The 25,494-nt window shown below is 37.7% G+C and overlaps 1 pseudogene; it reads left to right on the top strand.

Moving 5' to 3' along the window:
* Nucleotides 1-3,879: 3,879 nt before the first annotated feature.
* On the top strand, nucleotides 3,880-5,203 carry LOC118795136 (annotated as a pseudogene).
* The last annotated feature ends 20,291 nt before the right edge of the window (nucleotides 5,204-25,494 follow it).

The following is a 25,494-nucleotide window of genomic DNA, read 5'->3' as shown; positions in this document are numbered from 1 at the left end:
CTCAATGTCTTAAAATGAAAGACTCATGCATAAGTCAAATTCCAACTCTAAATGCCAAAATAAACTATATTTTACTAAAACATACTACAGTTTGTGTTCAGCATTCTTTCAAATGTCATATATAGGGAAGGTAATTTGATAACAATTATTGACAATTGATGACAGTTAGATTTGTGATGTCTAAGAATGCATCCGATTATCTATGAAAAGATGTCAGTCCTCTCTTTTGAGCTAAACTAAGAAACAGCTTCTGGCTATAGCAATGGAAAAGCATTATTGTGTAAGTTATAAATCCTATGTTTTCATGCTTTTTTGAACAAGATGTAATTTATGAGAGAAGAAACCTTAGAGGTTAGGGTAAATTGTATCGTATGTTAAGAACATCACATTTACTGGACCTTTAGGTCCCTTGACACATCCAAAGAAAACCAGATTGTCATTGTGTGCTGCTTGTCAGAGAAGATAAACATCAATCGTTTGCAGAAACAAGATATGAAAGTGCATGTGGTGCAGTTATTCAAACCTGGCTGATCATTTGCACCAGTTCTATGTAGCCGTAATGGCCATCATGTAATACTGTGATGAAGTTGAACAGACTCCTGCTTCAACACTTGTTAAACTACACACTTTCATTTCTCTCCAGTAGTGTAATTATTTATATGTGACTGTGCAATTACTTAAAGGAGCTTCCTAATACCATGCAAACAGTGTATTTGTCCATACAGTCATTACCAGTCAGTCCCCTTGCTTTGTCATTTTCATGCATTGTTGAATAAAACTATGAATACAACAGAGTGAATTTTACCAACGTCAGTATGAAATTAGAGCCTGGATGGTTAGCTCACTTAGGGTACAGTGCGATAGAGGCTAATTTCTATGCAAGTCTGTGACAACAGTGACATTAGCCAGTAGGGTTTGCAGACAGCTGTAGGTCTGCCTTGACCTTTTTATTTATTTATTTTTTGTTTGGTGCACTGCTGCTGTTTTGGGCCATGCACTGTATATACTGACCACCTGAACACTGTTGCACTTTTGTAAATAAAGCTCATCATCTTTGGAAGCATCCATGTGGTGACCTGTTCCTCTCTACGACCCCTACACCACATTGCCTTTTTCACAACCATTAACAAGGGTAATCAAAGTGGGAAGTCCCAGACATGTGTGACAGACCCTTAATGAAAAATGATCGTAACCTCAAGAGGAATTATTTTGTTATTCCAATAATGTTGGTAATTGTGTTTGTCTAATGCATATTAAATAAACTGTCCATCCTACACACACACACACACACACACACACACACACACACACACACACACACACACCACAGATTCGAGTCTGATATTTTCCAGGACTGTGTCCCTTATTGGCATATTACCCTAAACACTTCCTTCTGGAAAGGTTTTCAGGTAATAAATGTAAATCTGAATATTAATTTAAATGATAATTTGTCATGTTTTTGGCAGGTCTTTCACTATTTGCTATATTTTTTTCACAAGAAAAAGAATTGCATGAGACAAAATTAAATTCAAATTAAAGTAGCATTCTGGTGACTCATCTGAGTTCTTTGCATCTTACATATAATACTATATAATATAACAGACCAACTTGTTTTCATTTTAGATATTTTTTGACAAGTAAATCATGGGAGAAATCATGATTTCTGTGTGTTGCCTGCACAGTGCTGTTTGTTTTTACAAGGCACCCAGGTGCTGAGCGGGAGCTGGTGTAGTCCCCATGGTGATGTAGCTGTAAATTACCTGCCTCCCCACCACCCTCCGCCATATCTCTCTCTCTCTCTCTCTCTCTCTCTCTCTCTCTCTCTCTCTCTCTCTCTCTCTCTTCCCTAAAGACATGCTTCCTGCAGCACTCAGCACTGTGTCCAGTAGAAAAGTAGTTACTGCAGGACAGCACGACCCTTCTGACATGCTCAGTGTCACAGCTGCTATCCACATGCATGCCAGACTGCACACTGCAAACATGAGTCGAGGTGCAGCAAACACAAGGACACCAGAGATCAAGAAATGCAGAACATTGCAGAACACTGACCCTACTATTCAAACAAAGAAAAATATAGCTGAAGGTGCTCTTCTTCTTCTTTGCCCTTAGTCCTAATAATGTATACCTACAAAAATCAACATCACAAGATCAGCAATAATCTAGCAAAGTCTGGTTATGGATGAGAAAATACATAATATCTGACATGTCTAGTCAAGATATAGGTAAGAAAAAAGAATTTATTATGGTAATAAGGATTGTTATTTTGGGGTGATTTCTATAGTCTATATATCTGAGGAATATCAAGTAATTTTACCATGCCTAAGGGTACAGTAAGGAATAAAGCAAAGAACTAGAAATAGTGTTCAATTCTTTGTACTAAAAAATACAGTACATGGAATTTGTAATAGACATGAATCATGCAAATATAGGGTTAGGGTTAGTTGCATGGCACATTTTTCCAGCACACATATTATTAAAATTAAGAAAAAAAAAAAAAGAAAAACAATAGTGTAGAAGCTGAAGTTTGATGTTGCTACACTTATGAACAGAGCATCTCTGAACCAAAAGGCTTGCTGATATCTTTAAACAAGCCATAAACAATGCAGTTGTTCAGCTACAAACAAAGCAGTATATCTGTAATATGAAATTGCATATTTATATACAGTTATTGCTATTTGCACACGTGCTTATTGGCGCATCTTACCATGGCATTCATATCTACCTTTCCCATGGGACCACGTGCTTGATTTTTTCATTAATAATGAATTGAAAGAAAAGGAAAGATTTTGGGAGGAATTATGGAAAATGGAATCTAATATTTTTCCTTAGATCATCTGAGGTGAGGAATTTGTTCTGATTTCAATAATCAATAGACAATTGAAGCACTCAAAATCCAATGTATTGAATGTCTTGATTTGATTTTGACTGCATCCTTGTTCTCACATCAGTCTGAGTCTGACAGAGCTTAATTCCCCACCTCTTAATTACAGTGCACACAGCTCAATATCACAGCCTGATTAAAACAGCACAAGAGTTTTTTGAATAACATTAACTGCAGATTCATCTCAAAAAAGCGAAAATAATCTCAAAAAAGAAATAATCACTGGGGGTTGAATACTTTCTGAAGATCTGTGTGTGTGTGTGTGTGTGTGTGTGTGTGTGTGTGTGTGTGTGTGTTTGTGTATTAATTTGCGAAAAGACTTAAGTTTGTGAGTCTTTAACACAGCACAATCCATTCATGCATTATTACTTGCCTGACATGATCAAGAGTTCTTTCAGTTTAAGAAGGAAATGGTGTGTTACTCAGCCAACATCTTTAATAAAATAGGAAAAAAATAAAGGAATGGTGTATTATGAATGTCAAAAAAGTATGTATGTGTACTGTTTATTTGCAAAGCATGTTTACCGTAAAGCATGATATCTTGTCAATACATATCCGGCAGTGAAAAAACTGTTGTCATGACAGTTTTTGTGTAGGTCCAAACTTCTACATTTGGTTACATTGATATAAGACATTTGCATATATATTTCAATTTCAATCAAACTTTTTTTTTGCTTTATTCAATTAATTGTGAATTAAATCACTTGACTCCCAATTATCTTCCGACACCTCCCAGAAATTACTTTGAGAGATCTGAGAGCTGTACTACGAAGCGAGGTAACTGGCTTATCCAGGTAACTTCAGGACTAACTTCCTGACGTCGGGTGTAACTTCCCAATTAACCCGTACTACGAAAGGTGGATAAGTCTTACCCGAGGTGTGTTGTCATGGCAATTTACGCTGCATTTCTAAACTGCTCCAAGCAGGTTATCTTCATGGTTAACTCAATGTTACCCTATATAAGCACCGCCCCTTCCACCTACAACTTGTTGAGAAAAATGCAGGCACTTTTGGAAGACCCAGTCGACATTGGCGCATGGATTGTGAGAGGCTCACTCCGCAGGGCGAGGGTGTTTAGAGACTGTCAGAATCCTCTAGCTTACCCCGATGATGTTCTCTATGAAAGATATTGATTTTCATCTGAGGGACTTCAGTATCTTCGCCAGCTTCTAGGGCCAAACGTCTCCAATAGCACTCGCCAGAGTAATGCCCTCACTGTTGAACAGACATTGTGCCTTGCTTTACAATATTTTGCCAGCGGACACTTCATGTATTCCATTGGTGATGGTGAACATCTGAGCAAGAATACTGTATGCCGTGCAGTTCGCAAGGTGGTGTTTGCTCTCACTAAACTGCTGGATGCATTTGTTGTGTTCCCTGGCCATTTACGCGTTCTCAAGATCAAAGAGACATCTTATGCGATTGGAGGTAATGCGCAATATAAAAATACTTGGTCTATTTTTAATATGCATAGGCTCGGCCTATATAACGAACACATTTTTTTCCATAGGAATCCCGAGGGTGATTGGTGCAATTGATTGTACGCATATCCCTATTAGAGCGCCCCTGGGAGAACACGAGGGGGATTATGTGAACAGGAAGTCATTTCACAGCTTCAATGTTCAGGTATTTGATCATGTCGTATTTGATCTGACATGTAGGCTAGCCTACATTATTTTGTCCTTAAAACTTCTACTTATATTCAAGACAAAGACACATTAGGTGGTGATTTTATTACAATGGTAGTATGTTAAAATGGCCTGAAATCCTTTGTCAGATGACATGTGATCCCCATTTAATGCTGACCAGTCTGGAGGCTAGATGGCCTGGGTCGGTGCATGATTCACAAATTTTTCGGGAATCCATCCTTGGTTAGAGACTTGAACAAGGTAAGACAACCACCACCCTATATTTCACACATCATGCTGTATTATGACAATTTCTTTCTATCTTTCAAAGGGCGTTTTTAATGGCTTGTTGCTTGGGGACAGAGGCTACCCGTGTCTGTGTTACCCGATGACCCCCTATCCTGACCCACAAACAAGGGCACAAATAAAATATAACGTGGCTCACAGTAACACAAGGGTCAGGATAGAGATGACATTTGGGGTCATCAAAGCACGCTGTGCTTGCCTGTAAGGCTTGCGGGTGCATCCAGAGTGGGCATGTGAGGTGGTGGCAGCATGTGTGTTGCTCCATAACATTGCCACTATTACAAAAGAACCATGCCAGCTGCCGATGGCACCAGATGTAGTGGCCCCAGTGATGCTGGATCACCCAACAGGAAGAGCCGTCAGAGAGTTCATCACAAATCATTTTTGATCACAAATCAGATTTTTCGACCAGTAAAAATGAACATGAAATGATTCTTTTTTGATTTACGTATTTATTTATTTACAGTCTCCCTTTCCTAGAAATTAAAAGAAGAAAAATTTACAGATGGTAGAGACATATTGATCAAAGGATGGTCAATGTGTAGCAATACCTTTTTGTCATGTTCCAGTTTTTCTACTTCCAGTTTGTTTTATTTGTAGCATTTTCTTCTGGCAGTCAAGCTCAAGCATACGCTTATAGAGCGACCGCACATTGTCAGATCCAGCCTGCACAGCGACACACACTGAGAGAACGAACATGGCATGCAGGATTCGGCATCATTAGTGTTACATATTGTCAGTATGAATAATCTTTTTAATAGCAAAAGAAAAGCTACCCTGTGAGTTCTCTGACAGGCCTGAGAGGAGGTAGCCATGGGTGGGGAGAGTGATTGATTTAGCTCCTCCTGAAAGACAATAATGCGATTGCCAACTGATCAAAGCTTTGTTCTCTTGAAGGTTCATTCTCATTCAGTAGATGTATGACTGGAAATATCAGCTCATGACAATTTGCCATACATAGCCTCGTATGAGCCTATGTTAGACACCGTTAAATAGACATAAAAGTACAAGTGATGAAATGGGTCAACCTAGATGTGTGTGTAAGACATGGCTGACATGGTCTCCTCACCCAAGTCCTCCTGAAAAAAAAAAAAAATTAAAGAGAAAAGCTGTTAAGTTGTGTCAACATATCAGCATTGATAAATCCACAGAACTCTATTTCCACACTTACCTCTACCTGAGAGTCAGATGAAGGGCATGCTGGTGGCTGGAGCAGATCAATAGTATCCCCCTCAACTGTACATAAGACAGGAATGTGAACTACATAAAATTGTAAACTGGGCAATCAAAACAATTAATATGATATTACCCTGTACATAAAGGGTGGAGATTGAGCTGCTGCCAGGGTCAGAACTGACTGCCCCCTCGACCCCCTCCATTATGGGCCTTCCTCTGTTGTTCGCCATTGCCAACTCCTCTACCTGTGAAAATGTAGCAGGAGATGGCCCTCCTCCAGTTTTCACCATCTCTGCCTTTTTTCTGTTTGCTGTGAACACATGAATAGGCTATTATAAGTGTAGGCTACACACCACATCTGTACTCAGTATTAATGATGAGATGCATAATTATCATTAATGATGATTAATGCATACCACTTGATAGAATATTTTTATATTTCATACTGACTTGTTGCCAGGTGTGCTTTCCACTGGGGTTGCAGCTGAAATAGTTGTTAGAATGAAGTTATTCTTAACACAATAGCATTACATTCATACAGGTAGCCCTACAGCCTAGGTGCTTATCTTAATTCATTAACAGTGGGTAACGGGTCAATGTCAGAAATGTAGCCCATGAGTAGGCTATAATTAAACTATCCTAATTGTTTTCACACATTTAGATAGACTATTTTACGTGTCCTTACATATCAATCATATTATAAATCAAAGTCCATAAGACAAAATAGAGAACATACAAAAAGAACACTGTTCTTACGAATGTACTCTGTCAACAATGTGCTGCCAACAAGCCTCCCTGGCTTTGTTGGCCAACACGGTGTTAGATTTGGCTGTTAACGTTTCTTTAGACTCCTAATATCCTGACATTACCAACGTACATTCTTCGGGGAAAAATATGGAGCACGAGCCATTGTGCAAAAACCTGCTTCCTTCTGGCTCATCTGCTCTGTGGCACTGCAGGTACCCTGTCCACCTGTTACACACCTGACAATCACTAGACAGAGAACATAAAGATACTAAGAACGCACATACCACATGCATGAACAAAAGGGACTACTCCCCCACAAAACTGCTTGAATGAGACAGTGGCTCTCATTTCTACCACCAATTCACCACAGTACAAATTGAACTGCCTCTCTTCTCCACAGCTCAGCTTAATCGCACAGCTCCCCAAAGCTCAACATGAACCACGTGCAATTGCACCTTGTTAAGAGTTAACCAGCTGCAATTGCCTATCCTATTTGCTCCTGCCCCACCCCCCAGAAAAGCCCATTTTGCTACCTGCAAGTTTTTTTCACATTGCCTTGTATGGTGGATATGTACAGTACAGCGTGAACATGGTTTTGGGCAATAAGATAAATAATGAATTCTTTAGACAGACACGGACAATAAGAGTTTTGTTTTTTCACATTTTGGATCATGGGTTTGCTGTGTTAAATTTTTATTGTACAACCCTGTCTATTGCAAGTTTATGTGATGCATGTACATCGCTAAGCTAAGTGACAGTTTATACCAGCAAAATAGTGTTTTTTTTATCAACTAAAGATTTCTCTAAAAGTAATTTTACATCAATGTAGCAAAGGACTTGACAACTTAAACAGATGAAAGGAGAAGAGCACAGAAATGTTGTTCTTACTTAGATGGTCTTCAACGATCACTAGAAAATGTCACATCTTTCAAATGAAGAAGCCAAGCTGAAGGAGGGTGCATCACCCACTAAAGCCACAGAAACAGCACAATCGGTTCCCTTAGTTACAGACATATGGCTTTTGCACAGTGTGCTAATCATGTCTCTGGTCAGATTTTATACCACGTGCCACATGCTATTTATAGCCAATGTTGGATTTCCCACCTGGACCAGACAGATTGCAAATACAATGAAACAAAAAGGTCTGTCTTTGAAGCACTGTATATTCATGAGAGACACATGCAAACTGTAACATCTCGGTTTACAGCTCCTGAGTGGCTTAGTCAGCAAGATGCTTGCCTTGAGGGCAGGTGGAGCCCCACAGTCCAGGTTCATCTGCCAACATTGACCATGACCCCACAGTAACAGAACAATCTGGCTTTGTTTGAGTAGGAAGCAATGCGGGTAGACTGGCCAGGGCTTCCTTGTGTTTATGATTTGTCAGGCACTACGAGCTGATTGGATGATGTCAGTGGATCCAGTTGCGGCTAAGGTTTTCATAAAAGAGAAATAAACATTAAATGTCCTTATTCGGTATTGGCTGTTTTCAGTGGCATAATGGAAAGCGAGCTGCGAGAGACTGGTCTAAGCCTGGGCTAGGATATATCTGGAGTGTGAAAAGTTGACCTATACCTGAGTCATGCTGAAGAAAACCTGAATCTAGACTTGGAATGGAGCTAAACATGAGGGTGTTGTTGTGTTAATAGGAATGGCGATGAACACCTCACTCCTTTGAAAAGTACCTCAGAATTTGGTTTGTAGAATGCTAATCCTATCTCTTCATACAATGCATAATTCCTCTGCTGCCATGCTTATTCTAAAAAGAATAATAATTAACATTTATTTGCATGTGCTAAATATGCAGAGTTTATGTTAATCCTGATAAATGGTGCTAATTTTAGCAGTAATGATAAGTAGATGGCATGTGAAAATAAAAATGTGTTAACCACAAAGTTCACCTTTACTTCACAGTTTAAGTAGGGCCTGACCTATCTTGTAAGAGTATCATATAAATATTTCACACCAGAGGTACAAAGATGACAAAATTTATATTGTTTTTGTTTTTTTTCCACAATGTCACAACATGCAGTGGAAAAGTATTAATTCAACATCTTATCCATATATGTAAAATAGTGTAAAAGACTGAGGGGTCATAGTTATATTCTCATGATTCATGATGGAATATGCCACATAAGAATCCAATTGCATGGCTAAAGAACAGATTGAAAACAAATATTTTTGACAAACTTTTTTTAAAATAATAATTTCCATTATTTTATTCAAAATAATATTAAATGTCCAGAGAAACAGATAATGTGAAAAATCCAGAAAACAACTATACTGAAACATAACTATACTTTTATGCTAAATTACATTCTACTCATGAAATGTGAGAGGAAAACAAACCACCAATACCCCAAACCAATATGACAGGGGCCACAGCGTAGCATAGTGGTTAAGGTTGCTGGTTCAATTCCCCATTAGAATGCTGCTGTTGTATCCTTGGGCAAAGTACTTAACCCACAATCACTAAATAGCCAGCTGTATAAATGGGAACATTGTTTAAAAAATGTTACTGATGTAAGTTTCTTTGGATGAGAGCATCTGCTAGATGCCAATAATGTAATATGAACCTTTAAGGACCTGATTGGCAAAATGTTAGTTATGTAATAAAACATATAATTAAAAAGTTATGTAATTTTCTTCAAGAACAACAATCTTTGAAACAGTAAAGGAGTTAAAGCAGGCTGAAGATGTTACCTTTCCTACATTTTCTACTTTTATGTGAACATAGTATAGATTTTGATGCATTATAATAATACACAAGAGGGTGTGTGGCATTGCAGTTATTGGCACAATGGTGATGCAGTTGTTAGGTACAAAGCAAGTACAGCTGGCATCACTGAGTGCCCATAATCACAATCATGCACAACCTCTTGTGTATTATTGCTTTTATAAAACAGGCTGACATGATCTCCTTGGTTTGTAATGAATGAGTAGTTTTAATTTTATTTATTTAACATTTATTTCACCAGGTTTGTCCCATTGATATTAAAATCTCTTTTACCAGAGAGACCTGGCCAAGAAAAGCATCACATCAAGTTTCAGACAAAACAAAACAACATAAGCTAAAAAAAAAACACAAAAAGACAAAGGACAAGTAAAAGGTGCAAAGTACAACAAGTGCAAAAGCAATAAATTTTCAGTGAATGCTAACTGCTGTTAGCAGAGCAGCTAACTGTGATGACTGCGAGCTAACTACAACGGTTACTTGCTTTGTGAATGTGTTTGTTATGGATTGCAAATCAATCTGTAACATATTTAGGCAACCCAATAAGATGCAGCCAGTTGGACGGAATTATCCATTTTACAATGCACTTCATCCAACAAAGACCAATCCAGCATACAGTCATGACCAAAAATATTGGCACCCCTGCACTTCTTTCAGATAATGCACCACTTCTCCCAGAAAATTGTTGCAATTAAAAATGCTTTGGTATTCACATGTTTATTTCTTTTGTTTGCATTGGAACAACACAAAAAAGCAGAGAAAAAAAAGCCATCTTCCACACAGAACTCCAGAAATGGAATGGACGAAATTATTGGCATCCTCAACTTAATATTTGGTAGCACAAAAAAAAAAAAAAAACTGAAATCAATCGCTTCTTGTAACTATGAATAAGTTTATTACACCTCTCTACTGGAATTTTGGACCACTCTTCTTTTGCCAACTGCTCCAGGTCTGTCAGATTTGAAGGGTGCCTTCTCCCAGCTACTGTTTTGACATCTGTCCACAGGTGTTCTGTGGGATTTAGATGGGATTTTAGATGATCTGCCCCCTCTGTACTGGGGCATTGATGCCCAGTGTAAAGTGTATCCCCATATGGCACACCAAGGTGCCTGCAAAAATTACATTTTATCCATATATACAGTTATATAATTCTCTGAAGCAATTTCAGTTAAGTAGTTTGTTCAAGCTAATTAGTTTGTTTTAAGCCCCGTTCCCAGGGGGCAAGTGTTTCATTTTACCTTTTAGGTAGTAGCTTTGTCATACGTGAGATTTACATGCAGTAGCTTAAACAAATTGTCAACATAACCTATTAGACACAGCAGAATCCACATACTGTAATTGTGCATCAGTTATCTAAACAATACTCAAATGCTGGTGCACAATCTTCTGACAGTACAGTCTCATATCTTAGTCAGTATGCAGATTTAAAGCATTTACATTTGCATGCATTCCGCTAAACTACAATGTGACTCACTATATTGTCCATTTACAGCACCTGTGATGAAACCTCTGTACGGGCTAGGACCTGTCCCATATAGGCCACTTTGAAATATGAAACTCCATGGTCAAGGTGGGCTGAGCAGAAGTTAACTGGTGTGTGTTTGACACCGGATTAATTACAAGGCCAGTTTCCTTTGCACAATCCTCTCATGAATTAACAGTGTATCAAAGAAATGTCTTTGCTTTGTTTTATTGTATTACTACATCTGGCATTAAAAAAGGGGAAAGGCTGACAAACTAAGCAGCAACAGATGTACTGTGAGTGAGGCAGCAGAGAATGAATTCTGATAGAGATACGCAGGAATGGCCCCTACAAGGCAATCAGATACAACTTATTTTACAATTATGTGTGACATAAAAGGATGCTAATCATGATTTGTGTGAGAATTGAGTGGTTGTCAGAATTGCAGCGAAGCTGCTGTGGATGGGTGGGGCGAAGCCAGCTGTGTAATAGGTGGACAGGGCACCTAAGGTGCCTCAAAGCAGACAAGGCAGACCTGCTAAGGAGCCTGGTTCAAAATAACCCTTGTATAGCCTCTTACAGTACACTGTTTTAATCTTCTGCATATTTGTCCTTGTGCATATTTTGAAACATTTGTATGTTTAGGTTATCCATCAAAAAATCAGATCTCTCAGAGCAGGATTGTTACCATTGTATCATTAACTCAGCATCATGATTTAGGGTGTACAAAAAGGATGTGTACAAGCAGTGACATTCTTTCTGGTAATTTCGCCTTTTTAGTGTTCCCTCCTAGTTCCACCTAGTTCCTAGTTCCCTCCTCCACTCCTGTATTTCAAATACACAAATTGTAGGTAACATGCAAACAAAAAATGAATTCAGACAGTCCAAGCACTACTGCAACAAGATGGATTAACAATTGGAATATAGAGGGCAAGAGGGAAACAGTCATGCCTATGGAAAGGAAGTATGCCTGGAGTGGAGGTATACTAAATTAAAATGTGAATACTGAAATGAATAAACAGAAAGATGAGGAATTATAAATGAGGAATTGTGTACCACTGTGTCTTATTTGATACAATGAGCAGGTGCTTACATATGAAGTTAGTTTTGCATTTCTGGAAAGAAATTGTCACTCTGGCTTTCTTTTTCTGTTTGACTGGAACAAAATGACTGTTTTCCAGGAGCAAATCTTGAGATTTGCATAAATAAACATAAAAAAAACAAATAAAACTAAAAAATTGCTTTTGAAATAGGTTCATTCAAAATGCGAGGTATAAAAGGGATGTGTTGATTCTGATGGAAGCTGCAAGAGCACTAAGTGCCTCCGTGTGTTTCCCTCTCACAACACTCCCTCGTGGAACACAAATGATATCAGCATATTGCAGTTCAATTTCCTGTCTATTGAAAGCTTCATTATTCATTGTGAACCTCATTCAGACACACACTACTTTGTCCTGTACTTGACTTAAAACACGATCTCAGCTTCAAGCCAGTAGAGAAAGAGAAAAGCATCACCCCTGACATTTCAGTAAAAAGCAACACGTGCAAATAAAATACATTCTGGTATGTTGCTTTCACTGAAATGCATTTATGGTCTTCTTTTAGCTGAGCTGGTCCCTATTGTAAAATCAGTCGTGATCATTACACTGGAGTGAGGCCACACACACTGTTGGGAAGATCTGGTGGCTATTTCAATGACATTCAGAATCAGCACCATCACCCTGTAATTCACAAGAACATTGTCATGACAACATATTTTGGGGAAGGAGTTGTCATGGCAGCGTGTCAAAATAAATGCACCAATACTCATTAACAGTAGTATTTTCTTATTAAGCTGGAACACCATATTTTTTTCTGCAGGAGAGGGAGAAGTTGGGTAACAAAAGAGGGAACTTGAATTAAGTAAGTCACCACTGAAATTTACAATGATGTCAGTGATACAATGTGATGAAAGTGATATCTTACAAGGTTATTTATTGAAAAGTAACACACTGTATTCTGAAATACAGTTTCTGGAAAGGTCATCAGTAATGGATTGCCCTGAGAGAGAAGACTTTTACCTGATAAAAATACTGTGTCATTGCAAATAAATCTAAAAGCAGCGATAGGAAATCACTCATTGAGAAGTCAGATTATGATTCCCATTGTGTTTTTTTTTCTGAGTAGACCATGGTGGAGATGATGTTTTAAATGAGAAAAGACAAGCTCACAATAAACACAGCCTTCACTAAGAAGAAAGGAGAATAATTTTGGCAATGTGAGACTGGAGTCAGCAGAGCTTTCAGTTGTGAAACCCCAGCACGCCGCAATCTTAAACACATCTTTGAAAACATAATTGGACATTTTTACATGCATTCCTGAAAGACGTTCTGCCCCAGGAACCTGTTGAAAGCTCTGTAATTCTGTCAGGATGCCAGCAAGGCTGCTTTGTGTTGTTGTGACAATTTCCTACAAAGGAAGAAAGAACCAGAATAAAAAGAACAGCATTATCCCCTTTGACAATCTGGATAAAGAAAATAAATGAAAATGGTAAATAGGAAGAACAAAGAGAGGAGAAAAAAGGGGAACGACTGAATGGCTCTGTCTAACCTTTGATTAAAAATGCTCGGTTGCTTTTGTCTTTGGAGTTAGATTGGGAATCAATGAATGCCCTTATCTCCCTGGCACCACACAGCCATTGGACTACAAAGAAGATGGTACCAATGATCAAAATAATGTCGTTCTTCGCCAGAGATGAAGGTCCCAGTATGCTTTCTTATTTGCACACTGTCTGTGTTTAATGGGGGTAAAGATGAGGATAACACTGGAAAAATGAGGAAGAAACTACCACATACCTTCATGCTTAATGTTTTGACCTTTATTGTTGTTTCTAAGTGTTACTTCCACACCTACATGTTCTTTCCCCTCTTATATATCCCTCTTCTCCCTTCAAGACTTAATAACTATAGCAGATTTGCACAGACAAACTGATTTTTGTACAATAATAAGTGCAGGAAAACTGCCAAAGTGCTTGTGCAGAACCATCGTGTTAGTCTCACAAACAATGCTTTTTCTTTATTTCTTTTTCATGAGTGCTAAGTCAAGAAAGAAGTCCAGAGCGAGGAAATAGCTGTTACAGTAGAGGTAGTTGGGTATAGTAGAGATTAGTTATTTTAGAAACAGAAAATAAGTTTTCCTTAGATCCGTAATAACATTTTTAGATCTGTAATAACTCAAGCAAAAGAAGTTAAATGTGGTAAAACTTTTCCAACTCTTTGCCTCAGGTATAACTTTTATTTATGAACATTTCAAAAACTTGATGTGCCTGCTCTTTGGGAATCCCTATACAACATTCCAGCATGATTTCTCATGCTACTCCACGTTGATACATGAGCTAATAGGTTAGCTGCAAAACAATAACAGTTTGACATCTGTTGTTTGTGGCATGACAACCGGATCAACATTTTCATATTTACCCCTCATTTTCCTTCCCTATGTACATCAAACATGCATTTAAATGGTTACATTACCAGCTTTCCAAATACCAATGAGCTGCACAGTGTTTGGGATTTATGGGGGTTATTATTTAACCTGATAGTGTTCATATAGGACCATTGCAATTTGCTAAGCAATCTCTGGTTGATTGTGATGGCATTTAGTATGCTGCACACAATCACAGAGAGAAAAGGAAGGGGGGGAGAGGTAAAGCACCTGTACTCTCTGCAAGACATAAACTCAAACAACTTTCCTCACAGCAATGCATATTTTCAATAAGACTAGTTATTCACATTTACACCCATTCCTCTCATGCCAATCCAAGAAGTATGCCTTGATGCATTTTCCAACATCCCAGTTTTGAGGTTTCTGGACCTGCTCTACTGACTCTATATGGAGATATATTTTGGCTGAAACTGAGTGTGTAAGGTTCCACTTACTCATGATAATGAAGGCTAAAGACTAAAATGAGGGTAGGCTAATTACCTGAGTTTGGAAATATATTTTGGTTTAATGATTTGTGACTGGGAAAAAATTTAGCCGTATGCATTTTATACCCCCTTGTATAACTAGCCCCGTAGACTATATCTACTGAAACATAAAAAATAAGCTATAGGCAAATATAAACAAGTATGCAAGTTAAATACTGACTGTAAATGTTTTCCCTGAGAAGGATACCTTTCTTACTATGCTTCTTTCGAGATGATGTTTATTTTATAGATATAGCACATTGATTGCTGCTGTGCCAAACAAATTGTCTTTCACCCTGACAGTCCAGAGATATAACAGTATGAACCAAGTTTTATTTGAATAGCACATCTACAATCTAACAGATAAGCCAACCTATTATACCTACTTGGCGCAAGATTAGGTCAGAAAGAAAATTTCTGCTAAGAGCAATGGAGACATAAATTCACAAGAAAATTAAGGATAAAACGGCCATGGTCACATCCAGCTACATTGTACTTGCTCACGAATAGTCCATCTATATACTTTCCAAAATAACTATCATCACTTAAGTAACGTGCACTCAATTTGCCTGTTGCAACCTGTCAACAACATAGGCAATGCTGTATTTATACAATTCTGTGTGCTCCTTTATTCTATGTGACTGTTAATGGTCTTACTACAGTATTTTCCTCATTCACTCATGACTCACTGTAGCTGCCTTGAAGTTCACAAAAACTACACAATGAGAACAAATTGTTTTAATGGACCGAATAGGGTGTCACAGAAATCTTGACACTTATTTGTAGGTGGCAGTGAGATGATGGTACAGAGACTGATAATGAATTTGTTCACAACTTTTGCTGTGGGAGCACTGGGAGTGACGGGTGGTGTGGGCCTTAGTGACAGGAAAATCCATTGCAGCTGTTCCTTTCATTTTCCTCTTGATAGATGAGCAATTATCAGGCTCTGGGTCTACTCTCTCCCGATGTACACAGATACTTGCAAAGAATTCACTGTAACTAATGAGATATTTTTTGCAGCTATAAATATTCAAGCTCAAGATACAGTTCAATGAAGTCGTCACTTTCAGCTGAAATGGCTGGATTTAACATTTAAGACTTTAGAGAATATTTTGTCATTGGCGTCTTTTAAAGCAAAGAAGGACACCCGTATGCAACAATTAGAAACAAAAAGTGAAGCCAAGTCCTCTTTTGTGGTAGCTTGGGTTGGCTGCATGCAGGCTGAACAGTGCTTTTTTATGTACCAAGAAAGGTGAAGATGTGCAAAAATAATATTCTGTTGTAATTTACAAATGCAGTCATACTTGATATGTAAAATGTGTTTATCATATAGGAAATGGATAATTCTGGATGTAGTGTGCTTGATTGATTGAAGTCGCAATCCAGTTGTTTTTTTTTTTTTGGGGGGGGGGGGGGGGGGGGGGGGGATATTACACAATCAAATGGTTTTATTTATAGATAATTCGATGTAGTGTATAATAATAATATTTTAAAATGAGCCAAAAGGTGTGTGGAAAAGAGGAGCTGACAGATCAACATAGAAAGGGTTTCTGCTATGAGGTGTAAATCATGGTTACAATGATGTCCATTGTTTTTTGTTTGTTTTGTATTTTACAACTGAGTGAAATAAGTATTTACACCTGTTTCAGTATTATTACAATATTGTAATTAAATGCAATTGGTAAATTCCATGGTTTTGCTGTTTTTAAAACAGATTAAAACAGATTTTGGTGAGCTGGGATGGTGTAGTTAGAATCAAGAAGATGAAATACTCTTTTTAATTTGTCTGTTATATACATTCACTTGCTATTTTATTCTCTGGAAAATGCCTGTAATTCTTCTTAAATTTATGAATGCAGTATGTTTTTGTATAAAAATATGCACTATAGCCTATAATGTATACAGTATGCTATAATCAAATAAAATGTTAATAGGGAATTCTTGTTTAAGTTAAGAGCAGAGTGTATAATCAATTACACATTTAAATGTACCCCATTGTGAATTTTACTGAAAGACTGGAAGCTGAATTGAGCAATTTAATGTGGAAATACTTCATAGGTTATGCAGAATGTTGACAAAGAGCTCAAATGACTGTTGCAATTGACTAATGCAGTGTATGAACACTGTGGCATTCTAAAAAGCACTGCCTTTCACTAAAATATAAAGTATACATGTTGAAATTTTACATGTTGAAGTCCTGACATATGGAGGTTTGTACCTGTATATAACATGACACATTTTACATGGAGATTTGTGTTAGAGATTGTAGTTTACTTCTTAAACTATTCAGGTTTTAATGGAGTTAAATCAGATGCATTGATTTATTGAGACCATTTAAAAGTAGAATGTTATATACTTAAGGTAGACATGTAATAGAAGGTAGGTATTTAAGGTAGATATACCATGCTGATTATGTGGCGTTAGAAAATCTTAAGCAATATGTAGAAATGTAAAAAAAGAAAAACAATTTGAATTCTAATAAATAAGAAAGTGTATAAAAAGACATTACAATGATACCTGGTGATATCTGGGCTCAAACAGGCGAAGAGAGGAAAACAGTGATTATCTGGTGCATTTACCGATGACTCATATGTTACTGATTGTATTGTTCAAGTTAACTGGTCTTTTGAAATAACAGTGCATATAAAGTAACACTGATTTATTTTTATGTGCATTGTTCCTTTAGAACTGACCACAAAGCACAGAGAATTACTTTTGTAATTCACAGAGCACAGAGAATTACTATTTTTCCTTTAGTACTGACCACAAAGCACAGAGAATTACTTTTCTGTGTGATCTGCATCCTCATTTTCATTGGCTGATGATGAATAAGGTCAGTGCTGGTCCCTGGCACATCCATGGCAAGACCAAGGATGGATTGTTATGAAATTGATTGTTAATGAGATGGGAAGTATTTCATTCAGATAACAAGATATAGGGACATATGGATATAGGCCACCTCTCTATATTTCCTGTGAAATAAGGCTCAGGGGATTTGGCTGAAGTATGTGTAATTTCAAAGGCAAACGAATTCAGAGGAATATGTATGCTTTTTCAAGCTACAGTGTGTGAAGTGAAACAAAGGACACAGATGGACATTACTGAAAAGTAGATTTCAACTGAAACTGAAACTGAAAGTATATATTCATGCAGAGTTATAAATGCATGGAATAATTTTCTGGGAATTTTTGTGCGGTCAGAGACTCTGGGATCCTTTAAGACCCAGTTTGACACAGTTACAAGTTCACTCTTTTATATTATATGTCAGTGACACAACAGTACGATTGGCTGAATGGTCTTTTTTCATCTTTCTTTCTTTTGTTTTTTTTCACACCAGATGAAGCAAGGCAAAGGACATCTTGGTAATACTGTTTTTGTCATATAGCTGAAATTAGCTGAATACTTTATGACCAGATATCACCTCAAAAAATTCCATTCAGCCTGGAAGTATGCATTCCTGGTTCCCAAACGCTGTATGTGATTTAGGCCTTTATTGAGCTAAGGCCTTCTCAAAGATGAAGATGTTCCACAATAACAGACAAGAAAAATTAAGCTAGTGAGACTGAGTGAATCAGAGCTGAGAGTGAATCAGAGCTGATTAGTATTTTAATCCTATGTAATATCCTGCTCATGGAAAGCCACTTACCACACTTAACAGATGTGTATGATAAAGTGCAATTAACAAACCTTAAAGAATTGGAGAAGCCACCATGAAGGGTAAACATTGAAAGTGGTTAAGTATCAGCATGCTGAGCAGAGAAAAACAGAGCTAGCATGAGCTTTGTAACAGAGCATTGGGATAGTAAAGGCTGTGTCACTTTTATGACCTGTGAAGTTCAAGCTGGCTAACTGTGGCAGCAACATGGGTGAGTAAATAGCGTAGTCATGCAGAATACCCACTCAAATCACATCAATAATTTTCATTACTTTTCAATTAGAGCATGGTTGAATCTGGCCCACAGTACTTTGAATAGCCCTGCAGCTCCAAAATGTGAATCTCAACCTGAGGTGCCTGCCAGTCTGTAATTGCCATTCCTGCCATATTTGTCTGATATTTTTATCATACTACAGCTTCATAATTTGATTATTTTCATGAATGAACGAAGAAAAATATCCTGATAAGTGACACAGTTATTTTCTTTCATGAATAAATTTGAACCTGTAGTTCCAATTTATTTATGGTAATAGTTGAAACAGAACAGAATTCCATTCAGTGTGATTCATTCAAATAATATATGAATAAATTAAAAAAGGTTAAAGACAGCTTTAAGAGAAATTCTGTGTTCACCCACTACACTCTGCTACCAAACGGCGTCTGGTGGTCTCGTCACTTTGCGGCACAAAACCACTGTTGTCTCCCGATGGATAAATGAACTTCCACACTTCATCTGTTCTGCTGAGTTCCTCACTGTCTTCAAGTAAAATCCGAAGACACAGCTCTTTCATGCTCACCTGGACACCTGAAACACTACCACCTAAAGCAATTTCTTATACCGTGAACTTTGTTTTCCACATTAAAAAAAAAAAATCAAATGGTTTCTCGCACTTGTATCTCTACCAGCTAGCTTGGCCAACGATAGAAACATGCGCATGTTGTACTCTGCCTCACCTGTAGTTTAAATTTTAATGTAAATTATTGGTCTATTTCTCCACATTTCTGCTTTGTATTAATATATTTTAAATGTATATATTCTTGGGCCAAACAACATATTCCTCGATATGTTACAATATATTTCATTTTTGTGTGGATTTTTACAACAGGTAACTGTGTGCACTAGTGGAAATTTCGATACCACAGCAAAGTTATCTCACCAGTCACCTATAGAATAGATGTGCAGGTGACAAACTTTGCAACCACTGATAGAATAGTGACCTTAATATATCTGTGTTAACACTGCACAGTCATATCTTTATGATGTTTCAGACAAATTGTCAATTGTCTCTTATTGTAAGAGTAAAAATTCTTTTTCCTAAAGATTATTTCTTTTTTTCTTTTTGACCTTTACTACCAGGAGTAAGCTCACTATCAGAGTGAGCTGTCACCTAAATGGCTGTATTTAAACGAAGGGTAGCAGGGGTAGTCTGGGTAGCAGACATGTTATCTCTGTCTTTCAAGATGAGCTACCCTTGTGATGCAGAGATAAGGCTAAGGCTGAGCTTATCCTTCATAGTTTAAATACTGTTTTTAGGTGGTAGCTTATTTATTTAGCTTATTTACTTTCTATCAATTTTAACTCATTTTTTAGATTGGTCTGACAGTCTGAGGTAACTCATCCTGAGGAGGCAGCTTACATTTTTATAACACACCTGCTATTTTTTAAAGACTGGAAAGAAGTGTAGTTGTGCAGGCAACATGAATACTGTAACCATAAGTGACACTGTAATAAGTATCGCACAGAGGATGCAGGGTATGCAATATCTGTCAATAATCAGAGCAGCAGTGTGGTGTTGTGATAATTAGCAAGGTTTATAACCCAAAGACTGCCGGTTGTGTTTCCAGGTGGGCCATTGTTGTTGTACTCATGGGCATGGTACTTAACCTGAAAGGCCTCAGTAAAACACCAACTACATAAATGGACAGCGTGTGGAAATATGAAGCAATGTAAGTCCATCTGCATAACAGCATCTGCAAAACATCAATCAGTGCAGCCTTCTATATCTATATTTAATTTTAAGAGAAAAGCATGCAGCAGTGGAAAATCGTGTTGCATCAAATGAGCTTTGGAAACTATTAACTGCATTGTTGTTGATTTGAGGTGATTATTTTTGATCTCTCATTTACTGTGTTTCTTCAGCTTCCTAGTTGGACAATGTAACGATGGTTTCATGCTTTCTTTGTTAGAATTAAACTGATGAACAACTGAGTAAGATACCGAGTCAGTGTATGTGGGTAAATGTTTACACAAAAAAAATAGCCAACAGGTCGATGCTAAGTGAGATCTAACTTAAAAAGCTAATGGTAACTACTGTAAGTTTTCTAGCAAGCATACCAATAAGCTGATAACCAGCTAGCTACCATGTTGAAAATGTGATTCTCACTACATAACATTAGTTAACTGCTATGGCATTGCTCACAGTAGAAGTGTGGCAAAGTATATTAGGAGAAAGTATATTAAGACTCCCAACTCAAAATACTTCATACACAAAAAAGTATGGGTCCAAGTCTAATCGTTGTGCTATTATTCTAAACTGTAGAAATAGCTTGCCAACTAACAATGTGATTCTAAATGGCAAGCCAGTTCAAGAAAATTAAATTAGCTAACGTGGCAAGGACACATAGTTAGCGATTGATAGGCTCTCCCTACTATCAGATCGAAAATGGCTTGCAGTGTGCAGCTAGCTAGTAGTTTTGCTCATAGTATAAATTATGATTTTAAACAGGATATATTGAGCCATGTCTCACAAATTATGCCAGCCAGCAAGCCTCAGGATTGGACAAGCAAGGACAGGCTAATGAATATGTTGGTGTATGCAATAGGAACTGAAGCTGAGACTGTTTGGCATTTTTGTAATCGTACAAAGGATTAATTTAAGAAGCTAAGAAATTATAAAAACATAGATGGATAGCCATTTTATTCCAAAATGGAATGTTATATGAGAAGGCTAGGTTCAATAACAGCATAGAAGAAAGCAGGGAAACTGAATCAATTCATAATAACACTCATGAACCAAGTGAACATTGCAAGTATAGACAATTGCACAATTATAAAAATGCATACTATGTGTTATACAGCAATGTGAAATAATACAAAAAAGATCAATAGTTACTTGAATATCCTCTTAATACCAATATGCTTTTATAGAGCAATGCATCAAGTGTAATTGTTCTGATGTCTTTCTGTAAAGTCTTGAAGTTGTGAAGGTCTTCTTACAGGAAAACAATTAGTGTCCTTCATAATAAGATTAAGATTTTCATCATATTACAATTATCAAGTAAGTTCCTGTCTTGCACCAGTACCTATTGGTATGTCCATCCTATGTTTATCTGCATAATTAGTAGTAATACCTTATTGTCACATACAGAAGAAGAATAAATGAAAATTTGCAATTTGTTTTAAAACATATTTTGAGATTCTCTAGAAATCCATTTATTTAAGTAAAAATGACAAAAGAATTAGAGGAAATGTGTCTTCTTGTTTTATGTTCTAAGTAGGTTTGGCTGATACATTCAGAGAACAGTGTGTGATCTCCAGAGCTCCATCTGTGAGGTCATTTACATTACATACATTACATGCATTTAGCAGACACTCCAACACAGTCATAGAGTGACTTCCAACACAACAGAACGTAAGTGTATCCATTCAATTTAAACAAGCAACAGTGTCAGACCATCACTCACATCACTCCCAGATTAGTGAGTGTGAGCATAACACTATTCAAGCCCTGCTACAAGTTAACTTGTGCACTCTTACAAAAGCCAAGTATACTATGAAACAATAGTCCCTGGAACACAAATTCATAATTATAATACTACACATAAAATTGACATCAAATACAAGAAGTAGCAGGTGTTAGGGGGTGAGGATAGAAGTGGAACCGAGATGCAGTCTGAAGAGGTGGGCCTTCAGTCTGTGTCAGAAGACAGCCAGTGATTCCAGTGTCCTGACCCCTATAGGGAGTTCATTCCTACATTGAGGAACCAGTACAGATAGGTATCGTATCTGAGAAGAGTGACCCCATCGGGTCAGGACAGTTAACTGCCCTGTGGATGCAGAGCGCAGTGATCTTGAGGGAACATGGGGTTTGAAGAGGGGTCGTAGGTATGAGAGGGCTGTCCCATTCACTGTCCTGCATGCCAGCACCAAGGTTTTGAACTTCATGCAAGCGATAGCAGGAAGCCAGTGAAGTGAGATGAGGAGGGGAGTAACTTGACTACGCTTAGGGAGATTGCAGACAAGCCATTTGATGGATGAGAATGGCTTGAGAATGGAGCCAAAACTATGTTGTTGTCAGAACTCTGAAGCAGCCTAGGGCATTGCAAGTAGCTGTCAGTTCACAAATGTTTATCTTAATGGGATTTACCTGAATAAATAAAGGTTTATATATATATATATATATAATATGAAAGACCCATACTATACCTTGCTTGGTCACCACATTCTGTGGATAATCACAGCAGTAGTATCTCTCTGTCACCTCCAGCATGAAGGATGGGTTTGATTTATCAGGCCCCCTTTCCCCCTTCATGAAATCCCCTCAAAACCCAATCACGTAAGCCATGTAATGAGGCAATCTGTCCACAGGAGCATGAATCAAACATTATCCCTCTAAGCCACAGTCCAGGAAGAATGCCCCAGTAATGAATGCCTGATTTAGGCAATTGCACCATTCTTACCCTGGAGAACATTACCACTCCCTGGCAGGCTGAACAGCATTTGATATTCTGCCAGATATACCCTTTGCCCTATGAGCAAATGTGTAGTTTAAATGCCTCTGCAATGTGTCTTCAGCCACCACAACCAGAATTTGGGCTCCATTTATTGTACACTGATAACCTATGATTAGTTTTATTCCAGGTCCAGTGTGTTCAAAAGGTTAAGGCCTTGACCTAAAGAGAGTATAATGAAAAAAGAACTAAAAAACTAAACAAAAAAATTTAATTTAAATTTAATTTATGCATGTAATTAAATGAATGATGTATACAGATTTTGTATATTGTTGAAATGTTTTTGGAATCAGCTGCATTTATTATTATTTTGTTCTTCACTCTGGAGGAAATAGCTTCGCAAAGGCATGTACAGTGCTGGCCAAAAGTATTGGCACCCCTGCAATTCTGTCAGATAATGCTCAATTTCTCCCAGAAAATGATTGCAATTACAAATGTTTTGGTATTAATATCTTCATTTATTTTGCTTGCAATAAAAAAACACAAAAGAGAAAGAAAAAAAAGTCAAATCAAGTATCAATTTACACAAAACTCCAAAAATGGGCCGGACAAAAGTATTGGCACCCTTTGAAAAATCATGTGATGCTTCTCTAATTTGTGTAATTAACAGCACCTGTTACTTACCTGTGACACATAACAGGTGGTGGCAATCACTAAATCACACTTGCAGCCAGTTAAAATGGATTAAAGTTGACTCAACCTCTGTCCTGTGTCCTTGTGTGTACCACATTGAGTATGGAGAAAAGAAAGAAGACCAAAGAACTGTCTGAGGACTTGAGAAGCAAAATTGTGAGGAAGCATGGGCAATCTCAAGGCTACAAGTCCATCTCCAAAGACCTGAATGTTCCTGTGTCTACCGTGCGCAGTGTCATCAATAGGTTTAAAGCCCATGGCACTGTGGCTAACCTCCCTAGATGTGGACGGAAAAGAAAAATTGACGAGAGATTTCAACGAAAGATTGTGCGGATGGTGGATAAAGAACCTCGACTAACATCCAGACAAGTTCAAGCTGTCCTGCAGTCCGAGGGTACAACAGTGTCAACCCGTACTATCCGTCGGTGTCTGAATGAAAAGGGACTCTATGGTAGGATACCCAGGAAGACTCCACTTTTGACCCAGAGACATAAAAAAGCCAGGCTGGAGTTTGCTAAAACTTACCTGAGAAAGCCAAAAACATTTTGGAAGAATGTTCTCTGGTCAGATGAGACAAAAGTAGAGCTTTTTGGGAAAAGGCATCAACATAGAGTTTACAGGAAAAAAAACGAGGCCTTCAAAGAAAAGAACACGGTCCCCACAGTCAAACATGGTGGAGGTTCCCTGATGTTTTGGGGTTGCTTTGCTGCCTCTGGCACTGGACTGCTTGACCGTGTGCATGGCATTATGAAGTCTGAAGACTACCAACAAATTTTGCAGCGTAATGTAGGGCCCAGTGTGAGAAAGCTGGGTCTCCCTCAGAGGTCATGGGTCTTCCAGCAGGACAATGACCCAAAGCACACTTCAAAAAGCACTAGAAAATGGTTTGAGGGAAAGCACTGGAGACTTCTAAAGTGGCCAGCAATGAGTCCAGACCTGAATCCCATAGAACACTTGTGGAGAGATCTGAAAATGGCAGTTTGGAGAAGGCACCCTTCAAATCTCAGGGAGCTGGAGCAGTTTTGCCAAAGAAGAATGGTCTAAAATTCCAGCAGAGCATTGTAAGAAACTCATTGATGGATACCGGAAGCGGTTGTTCGCAGTTATTTTGTCCAAAGGTTGTGCTACCAAGTATTAGGCTGAGGGTGCCAATACTTTTGTCCGGTCCATTTTTGGAGTTTTGTGTAAAATGATAATTGATTTAATTTTTTTTTCATTGTCTTTTGTGTTTTTTCATTGCAAGCAAAATAAATGAAGATATTACTACCAAAACATTTGTAATTGCAATCATTTTCTGGGAGAAATTGAGCATTATCTGACAGAATTGCAGGGGTGCCAATACTTTTGGCCAGCACTGTATACTGTCTGTTAGCAATAATTCTTATAGTTTCCCACTCAACTGAATGCAGTGCAATTCAAATGCTGCGTTGGTGGCATGACTTCACCTTCACCTGCCAAATCAGACATAAAAATGCTGCCCAGTTACACAATTATAAAAGCAATAATAATGATAACAATAATTTACATACAAATGTAAATATTCATGCAAAAGGAATGGTATTAGGATGACAAACATTTAGAAATAGCAAAATAAACATTA

The sequence above is a fragment of the Megalops cyprinoides genome, chromosome 2 (genome assembly GCF_013368585.1).
Source record: "Megalops cyprinoides isolate fMegCyp1 chromosome 2, fMegCyp1.pri, whole genome shotgun sequence".
NCBI lineage: Eukaryota > Metazoa > Chordata > Actinopteri > Elopiformes > Megalopidae > Megalops > Megalops cyprinoides.
The sequence above is the reverse complement of the archived record's forward strand: the minus strand, read 5'-3'. Positions and strand labels throughout refer to the sequence as shown.